The 19,645-nt window shown below is 42.4% G+C and overlaps 1 long non-coding RNA gene across 1 annotated transcript; it reads left to right on the top strand.

Moving 5' to 3' along the window:
* The first annotated feature begins 18,755 nt into the window (after nt 1–18,755).
* On the top strand, nt 18,756–19,228 carry LOC127443959 (uncharacterized). Its single transcript, XR_007897728.1, has 4 exons — nt 18,756–18,800; nt 18,889–18,933; nt 19,035–19,061; nt 19,211–19,228. It is a non-coding gene; the product is annotated as an uncharacterized LOC127443959 (long non-coding RNA).
* The last annotated feature ends 417 nt before the right edge of the window (nt 19,229–19,645 follow it).

Raw genomic sequence — 19,645 nt, 5'->3', positions numbered from 1 at the left:
TAAGATCGAAAAAATTCAGCGGCAAAACCATCTGGCCCCGGAGCCTTGCCTTTAGGCAAGGCCTTAATTACCTCGTCAAGCTCCTCCAAGGTTATCTCAGTATCAAGAGAATTTTTTTGCTCAGTTGTCAATTTAGGGAGTTCTAATGGTTCCACAAATTTTCTAAAATCTTCATCAGTAGACGAAAACGTGGAACTATAGAGATCAAGATAGAACTCTTTGAAAGCATTATTAATATCAATGACTATGGAGGTAAATATTTCACCACCAGCAGATTTCACTGAGGGAATGGTAGAAAAAGACTCTCTCTGCTTTATATATCTAGCCAAAAGCTTCCCTGCTTTGTCCCCCGACTCAAAGTATGACTGTCATGCCCTGAACAACGAAAACTCCACTTTCCGTGACAAAATAGTATTATATCTGTATTTTAAATGGGTCAATTCTCTGAGGCCATCGGATGACATTCGGCACTTTAGCTCTGCCTCGGCACTTTTAATATTCTCTTCCAACTCCACGAGTTCATGTGCTTTGGATTTTTTGGTGAATGAGACATACTGTTTGATCCGACTCCTAAGAACAGCCTTAAGTGCCTCCCAAGCCAGGCCGACAGAGGATACTGAGGACCAGTTGGTCTCCATATAAACATTGATTTCAGTCTTTAACATTTGTTGGAAATCAGTATTTTGCAAAAGGGATACATTAAAACGTCAGCTATATGATTTCTTTTTCTCCGTATGTGGCAACATCTCTAAACTCACCAGGGCGTGATCTGAGACTAAGATGTTTCCAATTGAGCAATCCACAACAGATGAAATGAGGCACTTAGATATAAAAAAAAAAAAAATCTATTCTAGAATAAAGCTTATGGACTGATGAAAAAATTTATAGTCCCTAGCAGATGGGTTCAAAAGTCACCAGATATCTGCAAGACCAAGATTTTTACACATTCTGTGAAGCATCAGTGTTGCTCTAGTGGGTTTACACACTTTTGCTTCACTATGATCAAGGACTGAGTCCATCAAAAGATTAAAGTCTCCTCCCAATATTATATCATGAGGGGTGCCAGCAGCTTGCAACATCCCTTCAAGATCTATAAAAAAGCCCTGATCATCAGCCTTAGATGCTTAAATATTAGCCAAAATCAGACTTTGCCCCTGAATTTCTACTAAAACATCAATGACTCTTCCAAATTTATCTTTACTCTGTTTAAGACATTTGAATTGTAAATGTTTATTTATCAGTATAATGACCCCCCTACTCTTACTTGAGCCTGCACTAAAGAAAACATGTCCACCCCATATATTCCCAAATTTTTCAGCTTCCTGCAAGGAAAGATGCGTTTCTTGAAGAAACACAACATCATATTTCTTACACTTAAGAAAATAAATAACCTTCCTTCTTTTTATGTGGTGCCCCAACCCATTGACATTCCATGTGGAGAGAGATAACCTACTCATAATAACATTTGACATATTGATATAATAAAAATAAAGAAAAACAAAACAAAATTGTGTGTCAAAAATAAGATTATACAGACCACATTCCCCATTAGTGCAACAATCAAACCCCGAACTTCCCCCCGAACAAAACAAACAGAAAAAAGAAAAACTTGCGCATCAACCCAACGCAGGACAGTCAATCCCTCTAAACTCAGAAGGTCTGTGTACACCTACAAGAACCCCCGCGACAACTTTGCCATCGGAATACTCAAGTCCGGTGCCTCTGCACAATTTTTGTGTGGCAAAATTACATAACAGAATATACTTTGTAAAACAGACCCCAGCCAACAGGCTGAATAAACACAAAAAACATGTAGATTCATTCACAGAACTGTCTTGAAGGTGTGTTCCTCCACAAAACAACTTCCAGCTGATATAAAGCGTTCAGTTTCCTCAGACAGACAAACAATTGTTCAGTGAGCCGGCCGTTAACTTTATAAAAGACGTCCTTTATGTGAGCATGTAGCTATTTTGTGGTCATCCAAAGTGTCCATTCTCAATCTGGCCGGGAACATCAGTGTAAAATCGATCTTCCGTCAATGTAAAAGTTTCTTGAAGGAAGTGTCATTCTATAAAACATACTCCAGCCGCTAGGCGGAGCCAATGCAAAAAGAAACAAAAATGGTGCCCAGCTTTCTCAGAAAATCGAGTCACTGAACAGCGAGTCGGTCCACTAATGTAAGAAACATCAAATGGCTTACTCACTCCATTGTATTTATGAAGGAGAGTGCCAGTTTTGGACATGTAAATACTTTGCTGCCATCCTTGGTGTCTATTCTCAGTTTGGCCGGGAACATCAGTGCAAAAGCGATCTTCTGTTGATGTAAGAGTTTCTTATATTCCTTGAACCTATCACGTTTCTCTCGTCGAATTCGCAAAGTCAGGGAACAAGAAAATATTGCGATTCTTCCAAGAAAGTTTTCCTTTGCTCCTCGCCTGGCGCAACACGAGATCTTAATCAGATGATCTAAAAAATTTGGCCAGAATTGATCGGGGCCTGTCTCCCTCAGCAGAACTGCGAGCCGGGACTCTGTGAGCTCGCTCGATTTCCAGCTTATGGCCTGTTATGTCGAGCAGACTCGGGAAGAGCTCGTCAAGGAATTTCACCATATCTCTGCCTTCTTCATGCTCAGGAATTCCTACAATTCGTATGTTATTCCTTCGGTTCATATTTTCGAAATATTCAAGTTTTTCCAAAATGTGTTCCAAGTCTGTTTTGGACACGGGCGGATTAGAGGATAATTCCCTTTCCGAAGACTCCAGATAATCGATTTGTCTCTCAACATCTGCGACTCTTCTGACCAACTCAGAGAATTTTGTTTCCATCGCCGTAATCGATCGACATATTACAGCGAGATCCTCCAAGTCAGCAACAACCTTCATCAGCATTACTGAGATGTTGGACAGTTGACTCTGGATTTCATCTCCCGACATGCCGTCCAAATCGATTTCCCGGCTCGCAGGCCCGCCAGAGGTTTCAACTTGAGCACGTAAGTGTCTTTTAATGTCTCCAGAGTCTGAGGATTTTGACTTCTTTGCCATGTTTACCTCAAAAAGCAATTATGTAACTGGGTGTATCGAATCTCACCGGATTACAACATGAAAATACTTTAAAAAACTAGCAAAGTGCGCAGAGCTCGCAATCACACCTCTGCTTCTCGCATGGCATCACATGTCCCCCCAGTCTTTGTCTTTTTTAAGAATCAGACTGATCCGGGCCTGTGTCATGGTTGGTGGAAGCTTTCCATTCTTTAATGATTCTGTATAAACTTATAACAAAAGTGGAGCCAGATCTGTAGCATAAGAGCTACACAAATTCCACGGCAAAGCCATCTGGCCCCGGAGCCTTGCCTGTAGGAAAGGCCTTAATTACCTCACCAAGCTCCTCCAAGGTTATCTCAGAATCAAGAGAAATGTTTTGCTCAATCGTCAGTTTAGGGAGTTCTAATGGTTCCACAAAGTTCCTAATAACTTCATCAGTAGACGAAAATGTAGAACTATAAAGATCAAGATAAAATTCTTTAAAAGCATTATTAATATCAATGGCCGAGGTAAATATTTCACCACCAGCAGATTTCATTGAGGGAATGGTAGAAAAAGACTCTCTCTGTTTTATGTATCTAGCCAAAAGCTTTCCTGCTTTGTCCCCTGACTCAAAGTATGACTGTCTTGCCCTGAATAGCCAAAACTCCACCTTCCATGACAAAATAGTATTATATCTGTATTTTAATCGTGTCAATTCTCTGAGGCCATCAGGTGACATTCTGTGCTTCAGCTCTGCCTTGGCACTTTTAATATTCCCTTCCAACTCCACAAGATCTCGTGCTTTGGATTTTTTGATGAATGGGGCATACTGTATGATCCAACCCCTAAGAACTGCCTTAAGTGCCTCCCAAGCCACGCCCACAGAGAATACTGAGGATCAGTTGGTCTCCATATAAACATTGGTTTCAGCCTTTAAATTTGTTGGAAATCAGGATTTTGCAAAAGGGATACATTAAAGCACCAACTATATGATTTCTTTTTCTCCATATGAGGCAACACCTCTAAACTCACCAGGGCGTGATCTGAGACTAAGATGTTTTCAATTGTGCAATCAACAACAGATGAAATGAGGGACTTCTATTCTAGAATAAATCTTATGGACTGATGAAAAAAATGTATAGTCCCTACCAGATGGGTTTAAAAGTCTCCAAATATCTGTAAAACTAAGACTTTTACACATCCTGTGAAGTGTCAATGTTGCTCTAGGTGGCTTACACACTTTTGCTTCACTATGATCAAGGACTGAGTCCATCAAAAGATTAAAGTCTTCTCACAATATTATATCATGAGGGGTGCCAGCGGCTTGCAACATCCCTTCAAGATCTATAAAAAAGCCCTGATCATCAGCATTAGGTGCATAAATATTAGCCAAAATCAACCTTTGCCCTTGAATTTCTGCCAAAACAATAATGGCTCTTCCTAATTTATCTTTCATCTGTTTGAGACATTTGAATTGTAGATGTTTACTTATCAGTGTAATGACTGCCTTGCTCTTACTTGAGCCAGCACTAAAGAAAACTTGTCCACCCCATATCTTCCCAAATTTTTCAGCTTCCTGCGTGGAAAGATGCGTTTCTTGAAGAAACGCTATGTCATATTTCCTTCGTTTAAGAAAAGAAATTACCATCCTTCTTTTTATGGGGTGCCCCAGCTCATTCACATTCCACATGGAGAGAGATAATCCACTCATATTAACAGTTGACATTTTGAAATATGAGAAAAAATAGATTGTGTGTCAAAAATAAAATTATAAAGACCACATTCCAACATTAGTGCAACAGTCAAACCCCGAACTTCCCCCGAACCAAACAAACAGAAAAAAGAAAAACGTGTGCATTAACCCTGCGCACGACAGCGCCAAATGGCGTCCATCCTTCTAAACTCAAACAGTCCATGTATGGCTACAAGAGCCCCGTGACAACTTTGCTGTCGGATTGCTCAAATCAGCTATTGCTATAACAGAAGAAAATCTATAATACAAACTCCAGCCAATAGGCAGAATAAACACAAAGAACATGTAGATTCCTTCAAATAACTGTCCTGAAGGTGCGATCCTTCACAAAACAAACTCCAGCCTGTAGCAGAACCAGCACAAAAAAGGGCTGCTCAGTTTCCTCGGACATTCAAACGAATGTTCAGTGAGCCGGCTGTTCATGAGTGCAGTAGATGACCTAATCCTTCCAATGTCCTTCAAAGAATACTCCACAAAACAAACTCCAGCCAATAGGAGGCATAAACACAAAGAACGTGCAGATTCACCCACACGCTGTCCCGAAGGAGTGTTACTACACAAAACAAACTCCAGCTGCCAGGCAGAACCAACACAAAAAGAAACAAAAAGGTGCCAGCTTCCTCAGACAGTCAAGTGTATGTTCAGTGAGTCAGGTCCACTAGGTGGCAACATGAAAATCACCAGATGGCTTACTCATCCCATTGTCTCTATGAAGGACAATGCTTGATGTGGGCATGTAAATATTTTGTGGCCATCCTTAGCATCTATTCTCAATTTAGCCGGAAACATCAGTGCAAAAGTGACCTTCCGTTGATGTAAGAGTTTCTTGCATTCCTTGAATCGATCACCTTTCTCTCGTCAAATTCGCAAAGTCTGGGTACAAGAAAATGTTGTGGTTCCTCCAAGAAAGCCTTCCTTTACTCCTCACTTCGCGTAACATGAGATCATTATCGGATGACCTCAGAAATTTGCCTAGAATTGATCGGGGCCTGTCTCCTTCCGTGGATCTCCGAGCCAGAACTCTGTGAGCTTGTTCGATTTCCAGCTTATGGCCTGTTATTTCGGAAAGAGCTCATCTAGGAATTTTGCCATATCTCGGCCTTCCTCATGCTCAGGAATTCCAACAATTCGGATGTTGTTTCACCGATTACGATTCTCAAGGTCTTCCAGCTTTTCCCAAACATGTTCCAAATCTACTTTGGTCGCTAGCGGATTAGCAGCTAATTCTCTCTCTGTTTCTCCGTTAATCGATCCGTTTCTTGACATCCTCGATTCATGTAACCAACTCAGAGAATTTCATCTCCATCGCAGTGATCGATCGACATATTACAGCAAGATCCTCCACATCTGCCACGACCTTCGCCAGCATTACAGACATGCTCGACAGTTCATTAATTTTACAGTTCATACAAAATCTTTGTTTAAAGACTGACCCTTAACACTTACTTAGTTTAATAATTTTAAACCATGACTTGCACTAGGGCTGGGCGATAAAACAGTATCGGTATTTATCAACGGTACACCTTTATCGATAACTGTTATGTTGTTGAGCAGAAATGTTTACTTGACTTACAATAAATGGAATATAGCTAATTGTGCACCGGAGCTGGTACGCTATAAGCCACAGGCACCTTGCACCTTTGATTTGTTTTTATTTATTTATTTATTTTAACACTTGCATGTCATAATTTTAATAGAACTGTTTTCACTTAACACTGGGAAGTGACACTGATTTCATTATTATTGTCGACTGGTAATATTTTTTAAAACAACATATGCCTAAGCAAATAATATATGAGGTATATTTGATATACAGTGTAAGCTTAAGAGTCAATTTATTTGTTTACACTGTACATTGATTTAACACATTCATTAATATTGCATTAGGTCTATGAGTCTTGTCTCAGACTCAGCCTCTTCTGGTCTTGGTCTCGACTCGAACTTGACCCTCTCTGGACTCTGTCTTGTCTTGGACTCAACCTACTATGGTCTTGGCCTGAACTCTTTATTCACCAGTCAAGTACAGTAAATTGGATTTTTTTTTTTTTTTTTTTTTTAATTACATGAAGTTTGTAAATATTATGAATATTTCATTTTTTAAATTATGGCTCAGCATTGTATAAAAATATTTAACTAATACATGTAATAGAGAAGACAGACACCAATTCATATGAAAGTGAACAACTGATAATTTGACGATGTTTTGGCGGACTTGTTGGCACGTGAACATGCTAAAAGGTAAGCCTTAATAATTTGTACTTTCCTTTTATTTCTTAAATTGTCCGGTAGTCCAAGTGTGTTCAATCCAGTTCTGGATCACCGCAAACATTGTATATTTTGGATGTCTCCCTCGTTTTATATTCTCAGTTTATGTCGAAGCCTTTCCTGATTAGCATTTGATGTTGGTGTAGAAAATGGAGGGGAGTGGATATTGTGACACCTAGGACGGAGAGGTGCGGAGACCTTGGTGTGCACATGTTAAGTGTCCTCTGTGTTGCAGTTGTACAGGGATGATTCCACCAAATTTCTGTGCCACCACAGACTGATTGCTGACTCCTGCCCGGCCACCCCTGTAAAAAACTCCTGACTCCGCCCCTTTTATTGAGATATACTATAGCCCCTGACAACTTCCCTGTGTGACATCTTGCCCTGGGGCCTCATTTATAAAACTCTGCCTAGATTTCATCCTGAAAGTGTGCGTACGCACAAAAGTCAGATTTTGCGTACGCACAAAAGTTTTCAGATTTATAAAACCGTTCGTACGACAGAACCTGCGCAAAGTTTTATGGTGTAATTTTCCAAGAGAATGATGTTTTACATCAATGTTTGTTTGCTCTTCCTTGCATTCCCGGATGTCATCCTCGAATTTTGCCACCTGAATTCCTCAACCCATATTCAACAACCTGAATATTGAGACCTGGGGCCTCATGTATAAAACTCTGCTTAGATTTCTTGCTAAAAGTGTACGTAAGCACAAATGTCAGATTTTGCGTACGCACAAAAAAAAATAAAAAATAAAAAAAATAAAAAAACGTACGTACGCTACAACCTGCGCATAGTTCCCTCCCAGCAAACAGGTGACGTCACCCGGACGTTGCGAACGTCCACTTATGTCCGCATTTGGTCCGCTTTGTAACGTTCGCTGGCGGACATTCCGAACGTTCGCTACAAGTCCAATTTTCGTCCGGGCCAGAGTTTGCGACCGTCCCTCATCTGACATTTCCATAACACTTGCAAAATCCATTCGCAAACGTGTTCCCTTTTATCATCAGACCTGACACCTTACCACTCAAAGGAAAAATTAAACTAAAATATAAACCCATATTTGATTTAACCATAAGGAATGTGGATATTCCTTAAACACATCCCTTAAATTAACTGTGATAATGGTTTTTATGCAGAAACCATGTTTTGTTTTGCAGATTGACATTACTATGGTTTTGGTTTTGTGGTTGCTATGGTTTTATTAATAAAAATAATAGTTACTATGGCACAAATATTATTTTCCTTAATATTGGTTTAGAAACTACTCAATATTCTGTAAAACATGGCCTTTATATTGATCCTTATTATATTACAAAGATCCCACTTAACCTGCTTATATTTGTACTATAATAATTTTATTGTATTTAAAATAAAAAAAAGAACTGACACCTTGTAATTTTTTCATTAAATATTTTTCCCAACATTACTATATATGACTTTTAAATATTGTCAATTAAATGTGTTCTTTATAATCTAAATTATAATAATTCATGCAATAGTGAAAGAATCCACCATTGTGAAGTTATATTTTATCTGATTAAATAAAGTGCAAATACTGATACATTTATTTTGATTAATATGACATAGTGTGAATAAGTGGTTATTTTTCATGCAGAGTCTTTGCATGCTCCCATATATGAAGTACTGTGAAATAATAATTGTCGTCATAGCAAATATCCACACAAGCACATTAAATCAAGGATAAAACAAAATTCAATGTACAACTACAGCCCAAATGGAAAACTCCTAAGACTTTTATTATTGCTAAGGGTTCAAAATGCAAGTAAACAGAAATGCAGAATGACAGTTGCTGAATCAGATGCAAGCAATGACAGCAAATGCAGGAGAGGCCAAACAGGATGGAAACGAGTCCAATGCTGAAATTGCTGGAAAAGAAAAATGAAAAAGATACAGGTAAACATACATCCTCATGTAAACTTGGACTGTATCACATCCTACACCCATTATTGAAACTGGCAAACTGTTGGTCAGGCTGCAACATAAGGTTATTTTTTTTCCTTAAATAATAATAAAGAATAACAGTTTCATGCAGAATATTGGGTGGAAATATAATTTTCCCCTAAAAATATTTTCAGAATTATCTGTAAGCCCAAATATTTCTTATTTTCTCAAATAGGATTCTCACCTGAAAAGGATACAAGCTTGACAAAATGTATACAAATGAGACTAGATATGGACAAACTACAAACATGTAACCCAATTTTGTCACTACAGACAAATTGTTTGGCATACTTCACAGAAAAGGGTTGAAATGTTTATGACCCGGTTACACAAACAGTGTTTAGCGTTCAAAACAGTGTTACTATGAATGAAAACTATAATACAGTGAAAAAGACACACTATCAGCGTCACATAAAATATATATAATAAAATTGGTTTCACCCTTCCCACGTTACATTTTCTCCTACATTCTTTTGAATGTTCAGTGAATAAAATAAAATATTAGATGCAATGAGTGTACCTTCTACCATCATTTTCACATTTTAATGGCCGTGGAATATTAAGCAATGTGATAACATGAAATTAAAAATTACATTATATGGCCATGGTATATAATGGGCATTGTTCGTGTATTGTTTCAGGCCAGGACAGCTGACATATACTGCTATTGTCAAGTAATTGTTTGATGCCATACACAACAGTGCTTTGCATGTCTGAGAGTTGGCTAATGGCTGTCTAATAGTTGCTGCAAGCATTTTATAAATCGACCAATTGGTGTGCGAGAAGGCGGGAGTTACAGAGAGCAATACCAGTATGCGCACACAAAGTATTAGACCATAAGCACATCATAATGAAACTAAAGCTGAATCCAACACATTTTTGCAAATTTAGAAATCCCGGCTGGCTGAAAGAGGGCATGCCCAGGCAAAACTGTGTAAAATAAATGCATGTACTTATTCGTAATATTTTTGCAAATAATGCAAAGCAAATTTAAAAAAATAAATTTAAATATTAAAATAATTGTTTCAATGTCTTAAGTAAATCATGAATGAATGAACGAATGGTGTCATGATGCTATGACTACCCTTTCCAGGCTCACTATTGGCTGATTCAAAGGTTGTGGCTATATGTCATAATGCCCTGAAGCGGCCATATGTGACTTAATAGTCCTGAGGTGCGTACTCAGTGCACTAATGGTATCGTGTCACACACAGTGCCCCCGTGCCTCCAGTTCCATATGGCTTATAAACCTCAGCTCAAGCCTTCCTCAAATATCGATCAAATTGCCTTTTCTTTCTTTACGTTTTAAACTTCCTTTTTATCCATAGCCAGAAGCTCCCCTTCTCAGCTTCTTCTTATTAACAAATCGTTTATATTCCCTTAATAATAATTAATTATAATTATTCAAACATTGTAATGAGGAAAATTTACACTGAATGTCCCTACACTGAAAAAGTTATATGTGGTTGAAAAATTATATATTTTGACTCACATGTCAGCATGGTGGCCTGCAATCCTCCATTGTTATGATGGGATTCAGCAACTGTATCTTCACAAACAGGACGTTTCATAGTCAGCCTTAGCGTCTGGAGTAAACAGCAACATGCCTCCCTGTAACACTTCTCAGTTAAAGGAGGAGGCGAGAAGCAGATTTTCTGGTTCAGGTAAGCGTTTTATTCTCCCCACTGCAGCAAATGCACTCTTTCAGGGCTCTCACCGAGTTCAATAACTCAGTCTAAACATAAACAACAACTTCAGAAAAATAAACTCTCATCTTTACAATAATAAGCTCTTGGCTTCACAATCAGGTCTCTAGTGCCCAGGTTCTCTCTCTCATCTGAGTGCTGCGTGGCCCTCTTTATGCCGCTCTCCCCGTGCTCACTGAAATTAGAGACAGGTGTTAGACATAATTTGGCTCAGGTGTAAGCGCCCTTACCGCTCTCTCTCTCTCCGGAGAGATGTTTGACCACGCCCCCGCTGCCACATATCCCCACCGCCCGACTCAGGCCGGGGCGGCATCCGGCCTGCCTACCACTCCCCCCCCCATTCCTGGAAAGGAAGTCGGCGACAGCCATCTGCACCCCCGGTCTGTGGACCACCTTGAACTTAAACGGCTGAAGAGCCAGATACCAATGGGTGATCCGGGCATTAGTATCCTTCATGTGGTGGAGCCACTGGAGTGGGGCGTGATCCGAGCAGAGGGTGAAGGCCCGCCCCAGCAGGTAGTATTGGAGTGTGAGGACCGCCCACTTGATGGCGAGACACTCCTTTTCCACGGTGCTGTACTTAGTTTCCCTTAACGAGAGCTTACGGCTAATGTACAGCACCGGGCGCTCCTCCCCCTCCACCACCTGCGAGAGTACGGCCCCCAGCCCCCTGTCTGAAGTATCTGTCTGTAAAACAAAAGGGAGAGAGAAGTCAGGTGAATCTAAAAGCGGCCCCCCGCAAAGTGCAGCTTTAACTTGCGTGAACGCCCATTGACACTGCTCCGTCCACTGGACCGGATCTGGAGCCCCCTTTTTAGTGAGATCAGTCAGCGGGCTGGAGACGTCCGAATAATTAGGTACGAACCTTCTATGATAGCCAGCCAGCTCCAGGAACTGTCTCACCCCCTTTTTGGTCTTGGGTCTCGGGCAGGTCGCAATCGCCACTGTCTTGTCAATTTGGGGACGCACCTGCCCGTGGCCCAAGTGGAACCCCAGATACCCTACCTCCACCCGTCCAATCGCGCACTTCTTTGGATTCGCTGCGAGTCCCGCTCGGCGCAGCGATCTCAGAACCGCCCTCAGATGTTGCATGTGCCGCTGCCAATCATTGCTATAAATAATGATGTCATCTAAATAGGCAGCGGCATAAGCTGAATGCGGTCTGAGGATTCGGTCCATGAGACGCTGAAACGTAGCCGGGCTCCAAACAAACCGAACGGAAGAGTCACAAATTGGTGTAATCCAAACGGTGTGGAGAAGGTGGTTTTCTCACGGGAAATTGGTGTCAAGGGGATCTGCCAATAACCCTTCGTCAAATCCAATGTCGAATAAAAACGAGCAGTGCCCAACCGATCGAGCAACTCATCAACGCGAGGCATTGGATATGCATCAAATTTAGACACCGTGTTGACTTTTCTATAATCCACACAGAATCGCACAGACCCGTCGCTCTTAGGCACTAGAACAACAGGGCTGGACCAATCACTGTGGGATTCTTCTATTACCCCCATATCAAGCATCGCATCCAATTCTTCCCGAACGATTTTCTTCTTGTGTTCGGGTAATCGATAGGGGCGGCTACGTACCACGACCCCCGGCTCGGTCTCGATGTGATGATGGATGAGGTTTGTACGTCCCGGTAGAGGGGAGAACACATCTGCAAACTCCTGTTGCAACCTAGCAACCTCCACGAGTTGGCTCGGTGAGAGGTGGTCTCCGCAAATGACCGGGGTGAACTGATTATGTTTTGAACTCACCTCCGGTCCGAGCTCCGCCTTCTCGGGAACTACCGTAGCCAATGTCACGGGAACCGCCTCCCTCCACAATTTCAGGAGATTGAGGTGGTATATTTGACGTGCGTCCCCTCTATCGGTTCGTTTAACCTCATAATCGAGATCTCCCACTCGTCGTGTGACCTCAAAGGGTCCTTGCCACTTGGCGAGTAATTTAGAGCTCGATGTGGGAAGCAATACAGCCACTTTATCTCCCGGTGCAAATTCCCTTAGCTGAGTTCCCCTGTCATACAGTCGGCGCTGTCGTTCTTGAGCTTGGAGCAAATTCTCCTGTGTTAGTTGCCCCAAGGTGTGGAGTTTTGCTCCAAGATCAAGAACGTACTGAATTTCATTTTTACTGTTTGAAGGTCCTTCCTCCCAGGCCTCTCGCAATACGTCAAGCACGCCGCGTGGGCGTCGCCCATACAGCAGCTCGAATGGGGAGAAGCCAGTGGAGGCTTGCGGGACCTCTCGTACTGCAAATAACGGGGTCGAGCCATTTATCCCAATTTCTGGAATCATCGTGCACAAACTTACAAATCATGTTTTTGAGGGTTTTATTAAATCGTTCCACCAGGCCATCCGTTTGAGGATGGTATACACTGGTGCGAATCGATTTAATATTTAACAGCTCGTACAGTTCGCGTAGTGTTCGAGACATAAATGTTGTGCCTTGATCGGTGAGGATTTCTTTCGGAATCCCCACCTGGGAGATTATTTTGAAGAGTGCCTCCGCAACACTGCGTGCTGAGATGTTGCGGAGAGGCACTGCTTCCAGATATCGCGTTGCATAGTCCACTAGGACCAATACAAAGCGATGTCCGCGTGCTGACCGTTCTAATGGCCCGACGAGGTCCATTCCAATTCTCTCAAAGGGGACCTCGATCAGAGGGAGGGGGCGTAATGGCGCTTTTGGGGTGGCCAGTGGGTTAACCAGCTGGCATTCGAGACATGCCGCACACCACTTGCGGACATCATCGCCAGTGCCCGGCCAATAGAAACGGGCTATTAGACGGTTCAGTGTTTTCCTTTCTCCTAGGTGACCCACCATGGTGATTATAATGAGCCGCCTGGAATACCATTTCCCGACGGCTCCTTGGAATCAACAGTTGGGTTGTATCCTCTTTGGTCCGAGTGTCCTGTGTCACTCGATACAACCGCTCATTTATAATTGCAAAATAGTGGTATGAAAGTGCGATGTCAGGCTGGAGTCATTGACCATCGATGACTCGCACTTGGTCGAAGGTGTGTTTGAGGGTTTCGTCTCACGATTGCTCCAAAGGGAAATCCCCGTCAGGGAATTCCCTGAGAAGGGGAGGGGCTGCAGCCTCTCCCCCTCTCTCGTCATCATGACGTGGAGCTGTCGAGGATGGCCCCGGCTCCGCCTCCCCTGCCAGAGCATCGCACATCACACATCTCCCTATTTTCACACAGGTCCCATCCACGCAAATTCCCTTAAATAAAACTCTAAAATCAGGCCAATCAGTCCCCAAAATCAGCGGATGGGTGAGGCGGGAACTAACCGCAGCCTCCACTCTATGCTTTTTCCCCCGAAATTTAATTGTCAGGGTCACCACCGGATACTTGTGAATATCCCCGTGTACACATTTCACCTTCACCGTTTTGGTTGTGACCAATGCCTCGGGTTGAACCAGGCGTTGGTGGATAGTGGTTTGATTACAACCGGTATCCACCAACGCTTGGCGAGTACCCCCCTTGACACTTACCGGTATCCGGTACACTCCGGCCCGGTCGGGGGCAGCCTGTGGGAGGTCAGAGACCCGCACCACCATCCCCAGCTCCAGAGGGCACTGATCTTGGAAGTGGCTCGGGTCTCCGCACGTCCAGCAGGCCGGCCCAGGCGCTACGTCTGCACTTGCGTCGGCGGGCGCCCCCCCTGAGGGGGAGAGCGGCGGGGCATTGGAGTAGGGAAAGGTGTCGCCTCCCACACCCGGGGAACTGGTCTCAGGGGCTGAGGTCCTCCTCGTCTGCGTGGGGCAGGAACAGGACCTGGAGAGAGAGCAGAACGAGAGGAGATAGGGGAGGGTAATGAGACAGGGGGAAGAGAGAGAGAGAGGGAGGGCTCTTCCGCCCTCGGGATCGCCGCCATGTGGTCCTCCGCAAGTCGGATAGCTTCCTCCAACGATGCCGGGCGGTGGCACTGGACCCACTCCGCCATCCCTTTTGGCAGTCGAACTATGAACTGTTCCAGTACCACCTGGTCGATAATTCCCTGGACGTCACGATCCCCCGCTAGCAGCCATCTTCGGCAGGTGTCACGGAGCCGCTGGGCAAAGGCAAACGGGCGGTCGGAGCTCTCCAACTTCAAGCTCCGGAAGAGTTGAAGGCTTTCCTCTGGAGTGCGATCAACCCGTTGCAAGATGGCTCTTTTTAAATCTCCGTAGGCCAGGAGGCTCGACGCTGGCAGTTGTTGAGCCGCGAGCTGGGCTTCCCCGGACAATAGTGGGATCAATCGGGCTGCCCATTGGCCGAGCGGCCAGCCCCAGATCTCGGCGGTCCGCTCAAACAAGGGGTCGCGGCTGAGGATGCCCCCTGGCTGAGGAGGCTCCAGATCGCCTGCCGGTCCTCGGCTTGAGCATGCATGAGCTCGACAAACCGGCGGTCTTGATCTTGTCAGAGCTCAAGCAGCGTCTGTTGGTGGTTCTAATGTAGGCTGGCGAGGGCTTGGAGGATCTCCGCCAACTGGGAGGACTCTACGGGGCAACTTCTGTCCATCTTCAAACCTTTCCTGGGTTTCGGCACCAGTGTAACACTTCTCAGTTAAAGGAGGCGAGAAGCAGATTTTCTGGTTCAGGTAAGCGTTTTATTCTCCCCACTGCAGCAAATGCACTCTTTCAGGGCTCTCACCATGTTCAATAACTCAGTCTAAACATAAACAACAACTTCAGAAAAATAAACTCTCATCTTTACAATAATAAGCTCTTGGCTTCACAATCAGGTCTCTAGTGCCCAGGTTCTCTCTCTCATCTGAGTGCTGCGTGGCCCTCTTTATGCCGCTCTCCCCGTGCTCACTGAAATTAGAGACAGGTGTTAGACATAATTTGGCTCAGGTGTAAGCGCCCTTACCGCTTTCTCTCTCTCCGGAGAGATGCTTGACCACGCCCCCGCTGCCACACTCCCATTAATAGGGAACCCATCTATAGAAAACATATATTTGTTACACTTTGAATTTTCAAGCTATACAACACATAACAATTAAAATTCAGCAAAACTAAAAGCAATATGCTGATTTCAATTATGACATTTTATGGTTACGTACCCATGTTATCAAATTCTGTCTGTCTAGTATGTACATCTGAGTAACAACATTTAAGCAGCTTTTTAATTTATCCTGTTTTAAATAATTTGATGTATATATATTAACTTATGTTTATTTCTGTTTTCTCAGCCTTTATACTTCTGGCAAATATGTCCTCCAAAAAGGTAAGTTCAGTACCAAATCAAATTATGTTATATGGTTGATACTGGTAGTTTGAGAAAAACAAATTAAATCTGGAAATGTATTGAAAAACGTAATTTATTGAATTAGACACCAGTACAGAAGCTTGATGACGTCCAAAGAGCGTAAGAGGCAGTACAACAAAATCTGGGCTAGAGTGTCAAGGGCACAAAAGAAGGCAGCCAACAAAGAAATGATCAGTTCAGTTGAGATGGCCAGCACTGCTGAAAGTGACAGCCTTAGTCACAACCAGCACTTTGAGGTGGATAATCTTAACATGTTTTCAGATCCAGCCTTTTCAAGATCTGAGAGTGAACAAGATATGACACCCACGCTCAGGAAAGAACTTTCAGGAAGGGCATGTATGTTTCAAGTTAAACAATGCTTTGAATGCTCTCTTAAACATCCTTAAAAGACATGGGCATGCAGAACTCCCCCATACTGCAAGGAAACGAGAACCATTATGAACTTACTATCAAAGATGGTGTTGAGAATGTACAGTTTAATGTGGCAGATCAGCTCTCAAAACATCTGAGCAAATATCCTGCAGCTGTGACAGACCATCTGCAGTCACTTGACCTCTTTATAAACGTTGATGGGCTGCCATTATTCAAAAGCTCAAACCTATCCCTCTGGCCAGTTCTCTGTTCCATAAACTTGTCACCAGAATGCATTTCCCCCCGTGCATATCTACTGCTGCATCCAAACCCAAAACTCTAAACTTTGTCAATGACACTGTTCAGGAATTGGCAGAACTAATCCAGGATGGTCTGACCTGGGGAGGCAAATGCTTAAACATCCAACTAAGATGTGTTACCTGTGATGCTCCAGCAAAAGCTATGGTCAAGTGTGTAAAGCAGTTTTCTGGATACTATGGGTGCGATAGGTGCAACCAGAGGGGATCCTGGGATGGTCGGATGATATATCCTGAAACAAATAACCTGACCATGAGGACAGATGAATCATTCAGGGAGTGCTGGCAACCTGAACACCATCAAGAAGAGCAGATCTCACCCTTCTCTGTCCTCCCAATTGACATGATCAAATCATTCCCCATAGATTATATGCACCAGAGCTGTCTTGGGGTAATGAAAAAGTTGCTGCTGTTGTGGACAAGAGGTAGAAGAGATTTCCGGATGTCATCAGGAGATGTGACCCATGTAAGCAAGAGGCTGGTGACACTAAAGAAATCTATTCCTGACTGCTTTGCCAGGAAGCCAAGGGGCTTGCAGGAAATTGAACGCTGGAAAGCAACAGAGTTCAGACAGTTTGCTCTGTACACAGGGAAGATTGTTCTGAAGGGAGTTCTACAAGATCAGCTATATGAACATTTCTTGTGTTTCAGCACAGCTCTTTGCATTTTAGTGAGCCCAGATCTTACAAAGGCACAAGGACCTTATGCAAACCAGCTGCTGAAATATTTTGTGGAGAGAGGACGGAAGCTATATGGGGAGACATTTTTAGTTTACAATGTCCATTCCTTGCTGCACCTTGCAGAAGATGCCCAAAACTTTGGCAGCCTTGACAACTGCAGTGCATTCAAGATTGAGAGCTCTTCATCAGATGAAGAAACTGGTCTGCTCTGGGAAAAATGTTTTAGCACAAGTTGCAAATCGTCTGGAGGAAACAAAGTCGAAGCTAGAAAACAAGGAAAAGTTGATGTCATTCAAGGGCCCAAACAATGTGTTTGTGTTAAGCCCTGAACAATGTTGCGAGGTGGTGTCAGAAGAAGTGGACAGCACAGTGTTATGCAGGGTGTACACAAATTTACAGCCATATCTGATGACACCATGTGATTCCCGTCTGTATGGAACATACATGACTAACATTAGGCATTCTCAAATGCTTTGTCTAGACAGAAAGTCACTTCAGAGGAGGGCATTCATCGTGGAGGAAAACCATGGGATCAGAATTGTGGTGTCCATACTTTCTAGGGTGTGACAAAATGTACATAAATGGAGTAGTTCACCTTGAACTATTCCTTGAAGTATTCCTTTCGCTCCCTGAGTCTCTACCTCCTTCGGCTTCACCCCGAGTCTCTGCCTCCTGAAGCTTTACCCCATGAATCTCTGCCTCCTACAGCTTCTTCTGGTGACTTGCTCTCCAGCGCCATATGTCCTTTTGAAAACTGGACCATGCATGTAGAAAACAAGGCCAAAGATGTTTCCAGTACAAAAAAAAAAAAAAAAAAAATTTGGAAAACACAGTTTAAGCATGAGGTTAGAGAAAGTAGCCAATGGTTGTCTATTAATAGGTAATTTTGTACAATTCATGTGTATTGCAAGCTGAACTTACAGCTTTATCTGAACTTTACTTACAGGTTTATCTGCACTATGTTGTGCTCCATTTCATTGAGCAAAATTAGGTTGAGGTGGCACCATCCTTGTGGTTAGAGTGGAATGATGGGGTAGAATTTAGTCCATATGGTTTTTTTATAAAACATAAATGATAAACATTAAACAATGTCAACTACATACATATAAAAAATTAAACATTATTGTTTCTGTCTGAAAGATATTGTTTTGCTATTGGCCTAATTCAAATGCTGGGAACATGGTCAAAAAATGTGCCATTCCAGACAAACATCTATGGGCAAAATATGCAGTCAGAGTATTTTCTGACACAGGTAAAGTACGCAAAATAATACCATGGTTCTTTTTAATCTCAACAAATACCGGCAACCATTCCTAAAATATAAATTGTTTATATAATGTATATTAAGCAAAAGTTGTGTTATTTTGAGAACAGACAGTTACAACATGGCAAGATATCGGGCCCAAAAAGTACTGGAAACCTCTCAGGTTGAGGACTCTGTTGGAAATAGTGTACGAAAGATCATCCCACCAAGACGATTTAGAGGTATCAGATCTGTGCTGATACTGTAAATAAGGTAAGGTTCTTCACATTGAAAGACAATTGCAGTTTTAACTTTTGTTTCTTGCAGAAGAATTCCAGCCCAGCAAGCCCAGAAGGGCACAACAGACACAACACTGTAAGTATTCATATAAAACAAATGAAGATGGAACGATCAAGGAAAGCCAAAATGCATGTTGTCTATACATATTTTCTTTAAATGCTCATTTTGTTTTACAGTTCAAGAGGACAGTGAATCATCTCAAGGTGAAATCATTATTATGTCACTCATTGCATTCATTGTTAAATATGAGGTTAAACAGTGGGTATAAATGATTCAGAACAGGACCATTTTGCATCTCTTTCTAATTGATATCAAATACTTATTTCTTGCCATATTTCTTTTGGTCCTGAAGATGAGATTTCCAGTTTGAGAGCAAAGAAAATAAATAAAAGGTCAAGATCAACAGCAATTGCACCTGAATGTAAGTAGAAAGTTAAAAACTATTCAACTGTTGAATATTTTATTTAATACTTACATTTAACAAAATGTAAGATGATAATCTAAAGAATACAGAAAACCCCCTATGTTGTGCAAAAATAACCTAATTTAGGAAGGCCTATACATTTAGAAATGTCAAACAAAGTCTGTTAATTTTTTTTTTTTTTTTTTTTTTTTCCCAGCTGAGGAGACTGATGAAGGTAAGGTCACTATGATTTACTTTCATATGTTTATTCTATTCTGATTTTTCTACTCACTGTTTTTTTCTAAGTTAGATGAGGAGCAATCAAGAAAAAAAGAAAAAAGATCTACTGTGATGTTGCCTGAGGCACCTTACTGTGAGTACATT

The sequence above is a fragment of the Myxocyprinus asiaticus genome, chromosome 7 (assembly GCF_019703515.2).
Source record: "Myxocyprinus asiaticus isolate MX2 ecotype Aquarium Trade chromosome 7, UBuf_Myxa_2, whole genome shotgun sequence".
Lineage (NCBI taxonomy): Eukaryota > Metazoa > Chordata > Actinopteri > Cypriniformes > Catostomidae > Myxocyprinus > Myxocyprinus asiaticus.
Note: the sequence above shows the minus strand (reverse complement) of the source record. Positions and strands in the feature narration are given on the sequence as shown.